Source organism: Episyrphus balteatus, chromosome 1 (genome assembly GCF_945859705.1).
Source record: "Episyrphus balteatus chromosome 1, idEpiBalt1.1, whole genome shotgun sequence".
Classification (NCBI taxonomy): Eukaryota; Metazoa; Arthropoda; class Insecta; order Diptera; family Syrphidae; genus Episyrphus; species Episyrphus balteatus.
Genome location: NC_079134.1, coordinates 108192263 through 108204848, shown reverse-complemented (window position 1 = coordinate 108204848; position 12586 = coordinate 108192263). Strand labels below are relative to the sequence as shown.

The 12586-nt window shown below is 25.4% G+C and overlaps 1 protein-coding gene across 4 annotated transcripts in view; it reads left to right on the top strand.

The window, feature by feature from the left end:
• LOC129920973 (acidic fibroblast growth factor intracellular-binding protein) overlaps positions 1–12586 on the top strand; it is a 298489-nt gene that overhangs the window by 193090 nt on the left and 92813 nt on the right. The window lies entirely within an intron of this gene.

The window sequence follows — 12586 nt, the reverse complement described above, 5'->3', positions numbered from 1 at the left end:
GTCATGATGCAATCATTTTTTACTGAGATACAGCCTATCGAATATCACTAAAAAAATCACGATTTTTTTTTGTTCCCTTAATTTTTTGGGCTAGTGTAGTTTTTCCATTCAAATTTTTTTTTATACGATATTTTTTTTCATCCAAATAGTTTTTTTATACGATGGTTTTATCATTTGAATAGTTTCTTAATACGATAATTTTCTCATTCGAAAAGTTGTCTTAAACCATAGTTTTTTCATTCAATAAGTTTTTTATTCGATAGTTTTCTCATTCGAATAGTTTTCTTAAACTATAGTTTTTTCATTCGAATATTTTTTTTTATACGATAGTTTTTTTCATTCGAATAGTTTTTTTTGTTGGAAAGTTTTTTCATTCGAATATTTTTTTTTTATCATATAGTTTCTTCATTCGAATATTTTTTTTATACAATAGTTTTTTCATTCAAATAGTGTTTTTATTCGATAGTTTTATCATTTGAATAGTTTCTTAATACGATAGTTTTCTCATTCGAATAGTTTTCTTAAACCATAGTTTTTTTCATTCAATTAGTTTTTTTATTCAATATATTTCTCATTCGAATAGTTTTCTTAAACTATAGTTTTTTCATTCGAATATTTCTTTTATACAATAGTTTTTTTCATTCGAATAGTTTTTTTGTTCGAAAGTTTTTTCATTGGAATATTTTTTTTATCATGTAGTTTTTTCATTCGAATGGAGTTGAGGTCACTTGAACTTATATTGAATTATATCATTGAATAATTACAAATAGAAGTGGACACCCAGGGAAACTTCCGCTGTAAAGTAATTGTCGCTTGTATCGTGCATTGAATTAAAAAAGCAAATCCAACAATCCAAAAGCAAAGCCAACAATCCAAAAGCAAAGTCAACAATCCAAAAGCAAATCCAGCAACCCAAAATCAAATCCTAAACAGCTTATACATATAGATAAAAGTTTTCCTATTTCAAAAAGTGGAGATAGCCTAGAGGATAAGGTGAATGTGTGTTAAGTTTACCTGCCTAGGTTCGAATCTGACGGGAAATTGAGATTGTTTTTTTTTTGTTTACATTACTAGAATAAAAATTAATTAAATTTCTCAAAAAAAATCTCCGCAAAAACAAAAAAAAAAACAATTTCAAATTTTACCGGTATTCGAACCTAGGCCAGTAGGAGCAAAAGGCATCGTCCTTGTTCTCTAGACTAATATGACTTTTCAAAATACGAAAACTTATATCAATATAAGCTCTTTGAAATGTATAATAATAAATTATTAATTTTTTTATGAAGGTTTAAAAAAATTATTAGTTAAGACTCAACTCGAAAATACAAAATAGTTGAGGCGCAAACATGTAGTTCATCTATCTTCCGGTACTCTTATAGTTGCAGAGTAATCTGCGGTGTCACTTCTATTTGTAATTATTCAATGATTATATTCAATCACTTCACTTAAAATAAAAATAATTTTAATAATTTTTTATTATTTTTGTTATTTTTTTCTTCGTCATTTAATATTTGATTGGTTTAAAAAACCAACATCATCAGGTCGCCTTATTAATTATAATTCCCAACAGCCAAAACAGATCATTATTAATACAGCAAAAAATTTTATAACTAGAGTATTGGATATCAGTGATATTGCCTTTCGTCAGAATAACATTCAAAAAATCATGGATGTTTTGATATCAAATTCTTTTCCAATAAATATAATAAAAACTTTGTTGAATCAATATTTCAACCCGTTGGTTCGACCAAATTTAGTAACAAATACAACACAGTTTTCCTACAGAAGTTGTTTGTATATTCCTCATCTTTCGAATCGAATTCAAGATGCTCCTATTAGAAACAAAGATAGTGTTCGTTTAGCTTTTAAATCAGTAAATGTTTTGAGAAATTCACTTTTTTCGAATTTAAAAGGTGAATTTTCTAAAAACGATAAATCAGATATAGTATATAAAATCAAATGTTTAGGTGATGGAGCAAACTATTGTCCATCAGTTTATGTAGGTACTTCCATGCAGAAGCTAAAAAACCGTATAGCCGGTCATAGATCGGATATTAATAACGGACATTCACAAAACACTGCCCTAGCTTTACATTGTATAGACGAGGGACATAGACCAGATTATAACAATGTAGATATTTTACAGATAGAAAAGCATTATAATAAAAGAATGGTATTGGAAATGCTATATATTTTAGACACAGAGAATACTGTTAACAGGAGATCAGATTGTGAAGGGCTTAGCAGTATTTATAGTCAGTTTGTTAAAAAGAATTTCTAACTTGAACTTTATAATCAACTCAATTTCTTTAAGTTAAATTTGATAAAAAATTTTTTGAATTTCTTATCAAATGATAAAAAAAGTTTTTATATTTTGAAATTTCGATGATTGAAAACGTCTTTTTCAAGACATTTTCCTTTTTTGAGTTTTGAAATATTTGAACATAACCAAGAAATCAAACAAGAATAAAAAGAAATCCATTGATATAAAAACTTTAAGATAAGTATAAATTTTATTTTTAATAGCAATTTTTAGAAATATTTTTCTTAGATCCTGAAGAAGATTGTAACCACAATCGAAACGTCGATCCAGAACTAGGTAATAAAATATACAGGGTGTCCCACAGTCACCGCCCCAAATGAAAACCATAGATTCCTGAGGTCATTTTAAGTCGAAAAACTTAAGAGGCAATTTTCTCGTTTTCGTCCCGTTTTCGAGTTACCACGGTTTTTATGATTTTTGCTCTCTTGTCCTTTAACTGGCCTTATCTTTGCCAAACTACGTTTGATTTGAAAGATTTTTTTTACAACCAATCAAGAATTCATTACAGTTTAAGTTTGTCTCAAAACTTTTTTTTCTGCGGATAACCGTTTCTCCGCCATTTTGCATCAAACACAATTTTCTTCGTTTTTTAAGTTGTTGTTTACACTTTCATATCAATTAAGTAAAAAAAACACGTTAATAAGTATTACTTTTTTGTGCTTTTTATTAAAGCCCAGTTTATTTCCATAAAAAAAAAATAAGTTTCATTTCATAAAAAAGGCTACTGAAAGTAATTAAAAAAAATAAACAAACTGAGTGAATAAAAAAAAAATAATTTTTAAATAAAAAATTAATTTAAATGAATTAAAAACTTTTTCTGAGCTATTGTGGTTAAGAAAAGAACAAATAGACAAAGCTCAGAAAAAGTTTTAATTCATTTATATTATTTTTTTATTTAAAAATAATTTTTTTTTATTCACTCAGTTTGTTTATTTTTTTTTTTATTACTTTCTGTAGCCTTTTTTATGAAATAAAACTTATTTTTTTTATGGAAATAAACTGGGCTTTAATAAAAAGCACAAAAAAGTAATACTTATTAACGTGTTTTTTTTACTTAATTGATATGAAAGTGTAAACAACAACTTAAAAAACGAAGAAAATTGTGTTTGATGCAAAATGGCGGAGAAACGGTTATCCGCAGAAAAAAAGTTTTGAGACAAACTTAAACTGTAATGAATTCTTGATTGGTTGTAAAAAAAATCTTTCAAATCAAACGTAGTTTGGCAAAGATAAGGCCAGTTAAAGGACAAGAGAGCAAAAATCATAAAAACAGTGGTAACTCGAAAACGGGACGAAAACGAGAAAATTGCCTCTTAAGTTTTTCGACTTAAAATGACCTCAGGAATCTATGGTTTTCATTTGGGGCGGTGACTGTGGGACACCCTGTATATTCAAATCAGACCTGTAGTCGACGAAAAAGAATAAAATATTCGAATACTTTTCTTTAATGATAGTTTTCTCATTCAAATAGTTTTTTTTATAGTTTTCTTATTCGAATAGTTTTCTTAAACCATAGTTTTTTCATTCAAAAAGTTCTTTTGTACGATAGTTTTTTCATTCGAATAGTTTTCTTAAACGATAGTTTTTTCATTCAAATAGTTGTTTTATTCGATAGTTTTCTCATTCGAATAGTTTTCTTAAACGATAGTATTTTCAATTTTAAAGTTCAAGTGACCTCAACTCCAAATTTATAAAGCGTTTCGCCCAGGTACGCTTTATAAATTTGGAGTTGAGGTCACTTGAACTTTAAAATTGAATTATATTCAATCGCTCCACTTAAAATAGAAATAATTTAAATAATTTTTATTATTTTTGTTATTTTTTTTCTTCGTTATGATAGTATTTTCATTCAAATAGTTCTTTTATACTATAGTTTTCTTATTCGAATAGTTTTTTAATACGATAGTTTTCTCATTCGAATATTTTATTAAACCATAGTTTTTTGACGTGATAACGTCTTATAAATCGATGAACCATGGCAGCCACCACAAAAAAGTGACGCCATTTTCTCCCGTTCCACTCTCGCACTTTCGCAGTGCGGCAAAAAATTTAAATTCTGAATTAAAAATAAACTATTAGAGATATAAAAATCTTCTATAGCTCATTTGAAAGATAATAACCTAAAGCTTTATCCAAATGAAGGATTTTTAAAAATTGCGTCATTTAATAGGGTAAACAGGGGTAAAACGGAAAGATAAAATTTAGGCTAAAATCTAAACGCAAAGTCGTAGAGAATTGATTTTTTTGCTATAAATAGATGAAACTAATTTAAGAATAACTGCATTTAAGAAAAATATCCAAAAAATTTTTAAACTAATCTATAACGTTTTGTTTGAGTGTTGTACACTTAATGGGGCTATGAAAAAATGATGATTTTGGGTAAAGGAAATTTTTTTTGACAATTCTAAAGATGCCAGGTGAAAGATGAGAGAAAAAAAATTAGGGGTCTGGTACGGATTTTTTTCCATTACTCTGCGTTTCGAAATATGAATTTTTGAAAAACACCTTGTTTTTTAGGGGTATTTTTGGGTAGTTTTTAATTTTTAGCTTATAGGACATGTAGATTTTGGTCTTATGCATTCATTTGCAAAAACTTGGAAACGTTTAGTGAGTTTTGATTGAAAAACGGAAGGAACAACTTTAAAAAAATAAACCTTTTTTGACCGTTTTTAACCGATTTTCATCGTTTTTTATTTTTATGTTTTTTTCTTTAATAGATACAGAAATAAAGTATGTATAGTAATGACAGACCATGACTAAGACTATATGTATGCGAAGTTTCAATCATTTTCGTAAACACAATTTTGAGATTACGGTAAAATAAAATTTTAGAATTCAACAGGTTATAACTTTTGACAAAGAGCAGATAGAAATTTTATTAAGCTTTTATGAGCAATTACCTTCCATTTGGTATATCACACATAACGGTAGACTAACTACAAGCTACACAATGTTAAATCAAGAAACTTGCAAAAAACCTCAAAATACCGGTGGAGATCTGTTGATCATGAACAGCCACCAGTGTGGGAAGTACCGTAATCTCAGTCTGGAAATTCGACATGGTTGACTTTAAAAAATTCTAACTTTTCTTGTAGGAAACTTGGAAATAAGATTGAACCGTCATGTGAAAGGTGAATCAATAAGCTTTCACGTGATGTAAAATTTTTTATAGGTTGTTTGGGAAAAAATGGAATTAATGACGTGAGAAGAAAAAATTCATGTTTTCTTTGATTTTTTTGATGAAAATGATTGTTTTCAATAAATTATTTTTAATTATAAAAATTTTAAAATAAAAGAAGAAATACTTGGCTTTTAAATTGCATATTTTTTTTTTTTAAGTTTTTAAAATAAAAAAAATTAATATAATGAGAAAATAAAAAAGGTATTTTTTTTTAGCTTTTTCTTGTAAATTATGATTGTTTGAAAAAGTAAACTCTTCAATTGACTCATTTTAAACAAAACCACACAGCCTGTTTTCTGACGACGTTATCACGTAAAATCATCGTCCGTAAACCAGCTTTACAGACAACCTCTTTTTCATTCAAATAGTTGTTTTAATCGATAGTTTTCTCATTTGAATAGTTTTCTTAAACGATAGTTTTTTCATTCAAATAGTTCTTTTATACTATAGTTTTTTTATACGAAAGTTTTTTCATTCGAATATTTTATTTTTATTATATATAGTTTTTTCATTCGAATGGTTTTTTTATACGAGAGTTTTTTCATTCAAATAGTATTTTTATACGATAGTTTTCTCATTCGAATAGTTTTTTATTAATACGAAAGTTTTCTCATTCAAATAGTTTTCTTAAACGATAGTTTTCTCATTCAAATAGTTTTTTTATTCGATAGTTTTGTCATTCGAATTGTTTTCTTAAACGATAGTTTTTTTTTCGAATCGTTCTTTTATACGATAGTTTTTTCATTCGAATACTTTTCTTGTTCGAATAGTTTTTTATACGATAGTTTTCTCATTTGTATAGTTTTCTTAAACGATAGTTTTCTCATTCAAATAGTTTTATTATTCGATAGTTTTCTTATTCGAATAGTTTTCATAAACGATAGTTTTTTCATTCAAAAAGTTCTTTTATATGATAGTTTTCTCATTCGAATCGTTTTTTTAAACGATAGTTTTTTCATTCAAATTGTTTTTTTATACGATAGTTTGCTTATTCGAATAGTTTTTTAATACGATAGTTTTCTCATTCGAATAGTTTTCTTAAACCATAGTTTATTTCATTCAAATAGTTGTTTTATTAGATAGTATTCTTATTCGAATATTTTTCTTAAACGATAGTTTTTTCATTCAAAAAGTTCTTTTATACGATAGTTTTTTCTTTCGAATATTTTTTTTTTATTATATATAGTTTTTCTATTCGAATGGTTTTTTTATACGATAGTTTTTTTATTCAAATGGTTTTTTTATACGATAGTTTTCTCATTTGAATAGTTTTTTAATATGATAGTTTTTTCATTCGAATAGTTTTATTAAACTACAGTTTTTTTTCGATAGTTTTCTCATTTGGACAGTTTTCTTAAACCATAGTTTATTTCATTCAAATAGTTGTTTTATTAGATAGTATTCTTATTCGAATATTTTTCTTGAAAGATAGTTTTTTCATTCAAAAAGTTCTTTTATACGATAGTTTTTTCTTTCGAATATTTTTTTTTTATTATATATAGTTTTTCTATTCGAATGGTTTTTTTATACGATAGTTTTTTTATTCAAATGGTTTTTTTATACGATAGTTTTCTCATTCGAATCGTTTTTTTAAACGATAGTTTTTTCATTCAAATAGTTTTTTATACGATAGTTTTCTCAATCGAATAGTTTTTTAATACGATAGTTTTCTGATTCGAATAGTTTTTTAAACGATAGTTTTCTCATTCGAATTGTTTTCTTAAACCATAGTTTTTTTTCAGTCAAATAGTTTTGTTTTTATTCGATAGTTCTCTCATTCGAATAGTTTTCTTAAACGATAGTTTTTTCATTCGAATAGTTCTTTTGCACGATAGTTTTTTCATTCGAATAGTTTTTTTATAAGAAAGGTTTTTCATTCGAATATTTTTTTATATATAGTTTATTCATTCGAATGTTTTTTATACGACAGTTTTTTTATACGATAGTTTTCTCAATCGAATAGTTTTTTAATACGAAAGTTTTTTCATTCGAATAGTTTTTTATACGATAGTTTTCTCAATCGAATAGTTTTCTAAAACGAAAGTTTTCTCATTCAAATAGTTTTTTATTCGATAGTTTTCTCATTCGAATAGTTTTATTAAACTACAGTTTTTTTTCGATAGTTTTCTCATTTGGACAGTTTTCATAAACCATAGTTTATTTCATTCAAATAGTTGTTTTATTAGATAGTATTCTTATTCGAATATTTTTCTTAAACGATAGTTTTTTCATTCAAAAAGTTCTTTTATACGATAGTTTTTTCTTTCGAATATTTTTTTTTTTTTTATTATATATAGTTTTTCTATTCGAATGGTTTTTTTATACGATAGTTTTTTTATTCAAATGGTTTTTTTATACGATAGTTTTCTCATTCAAATCGTTTTTTTAAACGATAGTTTTTTCATTCAAATAGTTTTTTATACGATAGTTTTCTCAATCGAATAGTTTTTTAATACGATAGTTTTCTGATTCGAATAGTTTTTTAAACGATAGTTTTCTCATTCGAATTGTTTTCTTAAACGATAGTTTTCTCATTCAAATAGTTTTTTTTAATCGATAGTTTTGTCATTCGAATAGTTTTCTTAAACGATAGTTTTTTTATTCGAATAGTTCTTTTATACGATAGTTTTTTTCATTCGAATAGTTCTTATTCAAATAATTTTTTTTTTTTCTTAAACGATAGTTTTCTCATTCAAATAGTTTTATTATTCGATAGTTTTCTTATTCGAATAGTTTTCTTAAGCGATAGTTTTTTCATTCAAAAAGTTCTTTTATACGATAGTTTTTTCATTCGAATAGTTTTCTCAAACGATAGTTTTCTTATTCGAATAGTTTTTTATACGATAGTTTTCTCATTCGTATAGTTTTCTTAAACGATAGTTTTCTCAGTCGAATAGTTTTTTTATACGATAGTTTTCTCATTCCAATAGTTTTCTTAAACCATAGTTTTTTTCAGTCAAATAGTTTTGTTTTTATTCGATAGTTCTCTCATTCGAATAGTTTTCTTAAACGATAGTTTTTTCATTCGAATAGTATTTTGCACGATAGTTTTTTCATTCGAATAGTTTTTTTATAAGAAAGGTTTTTCATTCGAATATTTTTTTATATATAGTTTATTCATTCGAATGTTTTTTATACGACAGTTTTTTTATACGATAGTTTTCTCAATCGAATAGTTTTTTAATACGAAAGTTTTTTCATTCCAATAGTTTTTTATACGATAGTTTTCTCATTCGAATAGTTTTCTAAAACGAAAGTTTTCTCATTCAAATAGTTTTTTATTCGATAGTTTTCTCATTCGAATAGTTTTATTATTTGATAGTTTTCTTATTCGAATAGTTTTCTTGAACCATAGTTTTTTTTTTCATTCAAATAGTTGTTTTATTAGATAGTTTTCTCATTCGAATATTTTTCTTAAACGATAGTTTTTTCATTCAAAAAGTTCTTTTATACGATAGTTTTTTCTTTCGAATATTTTTTTTTATTATATATAGTTTTTCTATTCGAATGGTTTTTTTATACGATAGTTTTTTTATTCAAATGGTTTTTTATACGATAGTTTTCTCATTTAAATAGTTTTTTAATATGATAGTTTTTTCATTCGAATAGTTTTATTAAACTACAGTTTTTTTCGATAGTTTTCTCATTTGGACAGTTTTCTTAAACGATAGTTTTTTCATTCAAATAGTTCTTTTATACTATATTTTTTTTAAACGAAAGCTTTTTCATTCGAATATTTTATTAGTTATTTTTTAGATAGTTTTTTCATTCGAATAGTTTTTTTATACGAAAGTTTTTTCATTCGAATATTTTTTTTATACGAAGGTTTTTTCATTCGAATATTTTTTTTTATTATATATAGTTTTTTCATTCGAATGTTTTTTATACGATTGTTTTTTTATACCTACGATAGTTTTCTCAATCGAATAGTTTTTTAATTCGATAGTTTTCTGATTCGAATAGTTCTTTTATACGATAGTTTTTTCTTTCGAATATTTTTTTTTTACTATACATATATAGTTTTTTCATTCCAATGCTTTTTTTATACGATAGTTTTTTTCATTAAAATAGTTTTTTAATACGATAGTTTTCTCATTTGAATAGTTTTTTAATACGATAGTTTTCTCATTCGAATAGTTTTCTTAAACCATAGTTTTTTCATTCAATTAGTTTTTTTATTCGATAGTTTTCTCATTCGAATAGTTTTTTCATTCGAATATTTTTTTTATACGATAGTTTTTATCATATAGTTTTTTGTTCGAAAGTTTTTTCATTCGAATGTTTTTTTTATCATATAGTTTTTTCTTTCGACTGGTTTTTTTTATACGATAGTTTTTTCATTCAAATAGTGTTTTTTGATACGATCGTTTTCTCATTCGAATAGTTTTTTAATGCGATAGTTTTCTCATTCGAATAGTGTTTTATACGATAGTTTACTCATTCGAATAGTTTTCTTAAACCATAGTTTATTTCATTCAAATAGTTGTTTTATTAGATAGTATTCTCATTCGAATATTTTTCTTAAACGATAGTTTTTTCATTCAAAAAGTTCTTTTATACGATAGTTTTTTCTTTCGAATATTTTTTTTTTATTATATATAGTTTTTCTATTCGAATGGTTTTTTTATACGATAGTTTTTTTATTCAAATGGTTTTTTATACGATAGTTTTCTCATTTAAATAGTTTTTTAATATGATAGTTTTTTCATTCGAATAGTTTTATTAAACTACAGTTTTTTTCGATAGTTTTCTCATTTGGACAGTTTTCTTAAACGATAGTTTTTTCATTCAAATAGTTCTTTTATACTATATTTTTTTTAAACGAAAGCTTTTTCATTCGAATATTTTATTAGTTATTTTTTAGATAGTTTTTTCATTCGAATAGTTTTTTTATACGAAAGTTTTTTCATTCGAATATTTTTTTTATACGAAGGTTTTTTCATTCGAATATTTTTTTTTTATTATATATAGTTTTTTCATTCGAATGTTTTTTATACGATTGTTTTTTTATACCTACGATAGTTTTCTCAATCGAATAGTTTTTTAATTCGATAGTTTTCTGATTCGAATAGTTTTTTAAACGATAGTTTTCTCCTTCGAATAGTTTTTTTAAACGATAGTTTTCTCATTCAAATAGTTTTTTTATTCGATAGTTTTTTCATTCGAATAGTTTTCTTAAACGATAGTTTTTTCATTCGAATAGTTCTTTTATACGATAGTTTTTTCATTCGAATAATATTCTTATTCAAATAATTTTTTATACGATACTTTTCTCATTCGTATAGTTTTCTTAAACGATAGTTTTCTCATTCCAATAGTTTTTTTAAACCATAGTTTTTTTCATTCAAACAGTTTTTTTTTATTCGATAGTTCTCTCATTCGAATAGTTTTCTTAAACGATTGTTTTTTCATTCGAATAGTTCTTTTGCACGATAGTTTTTTCATTCGAATAGTTTTTTATAAGAAAGTTTTTTCATTCGAATATTTTTTATTATTATATATAGTTTTTTCATTCGAATGTTTTTTATACGACAGTTTTTTTATACGATAGTTTTCTCAATCGAATAGTTTTTTAATACGAAAGTTTTTTCATTCGAATAGTTTTTTATACGATAGTTTTTTCATTCGAATAGTTTTTGATACGATAGTTTTCTCATTCGAATAGTTTTCTTAAACGATAGTATTCTCATTCAAATAGTTTTTTATTCGATAGTTTTCTCATTCGAATAGTTTTATTATTCGATAGTTTTCTTATTCGAATAGTTTTCTTAAACCATAGTTTTTTTTTCATTCAAATAGTTGTTTTATTAGATAGTTTTCTCATTGGAATAGTTCTCTTAAACGATAGTCATTCAAAAAGTTCTTTTATACGATAGTTTTTTCTTTCGAATATTTTTGTTTTTTTTTTACTATAGGTATATAGTTTTTCCATTCGAATGGAACGATAGTTTTTTTCATTCAAATAGTTTTTTAATACGATAGCTTTCTCATTTGAATAGTTTTTTAATACGATAGTTTTCTCATTCGAATCGTTTTCTTAAACCATAGTTTTTTCATTCAATTAGTTTTTTTATTCGATAGTTTTCTCATTCGAATAGTTTTCTTAAACTATAGTTTTTTCATTCAAATTGTTTTTTTTATACGATAGTTTTTCCATTCGAATTGTTTTTTTATACGATAGTTTTTTTCATTCGAATAGTTTTTTTAAACCATAGTTTTTTTTCATTCAAATAGTTGTTTTATTAGATAGTTTTCTCATTCGAATAGTTTTCTTAAACGATAGTCATTCAAAAAGTTCTTTTATACGATAGTTTTTTCTTTCGAATATTTTTTTTTTACTATATATAGTTTTTCCATTCGAATGGTTTTTTTATACGATAGTTTTTTTCATTCAAATAGTTTTTTTATACGATAGTTTTCTCATTTGAATAGTTTTTTAATACGATATTTTTCTCATTCGAATAGTTTTCTTAAACCATAGTTTTTTAATTCAATTAGTTTTTTTATTCGGTAGTTTTCTCATTCGAATAGTTTTCTTAAACTATAGTTTTTTCATTCGAATATTTTTTTTATACGATAGTTTTTACTTGCGATATAGGTACTATATATCAAGTTATGCATTCGTACAAAAAAAAAAGTTGAGATAACATTTTTCCATTACATTACAATGGTAGACAATGCCAAAAAAGTGGGTCCCGGAAGTCCGTCTGTCTGTCAGTCTGTCAGTCTGTCAGTCTGTCAGTCTGTCAGTCTGTCAGTCTGTCAGTCTGTCAGTCTGTCAGTCTGTCAGTCTGTCAGTCTGTCAGTCTGTCAGTCTGTCAGTCTGTCAGTCTGTCAGTCTGTCAGTCTGTCAGTCTGTCAGTCTGTCAGTCTGTCAGTCTGTCAGTCTGTCAGTCTGTCAGTCTGTCAGTCTGTCAGTCTGTCAGTCTGTCAGTCTGTCAGTCTGTCAGTCTGTCAGTCTGTCAGTCTGTCAGTCTGTCAGTCTGTCAGTCTGTCAGTCTGTCAGTCTGTCAGTCTGTCAGTCTGTCAGTCTGTCAGTCTGTCAGTCTGTCAGTCTGTCAGTCTGTCAGTCTGTCAGTCTG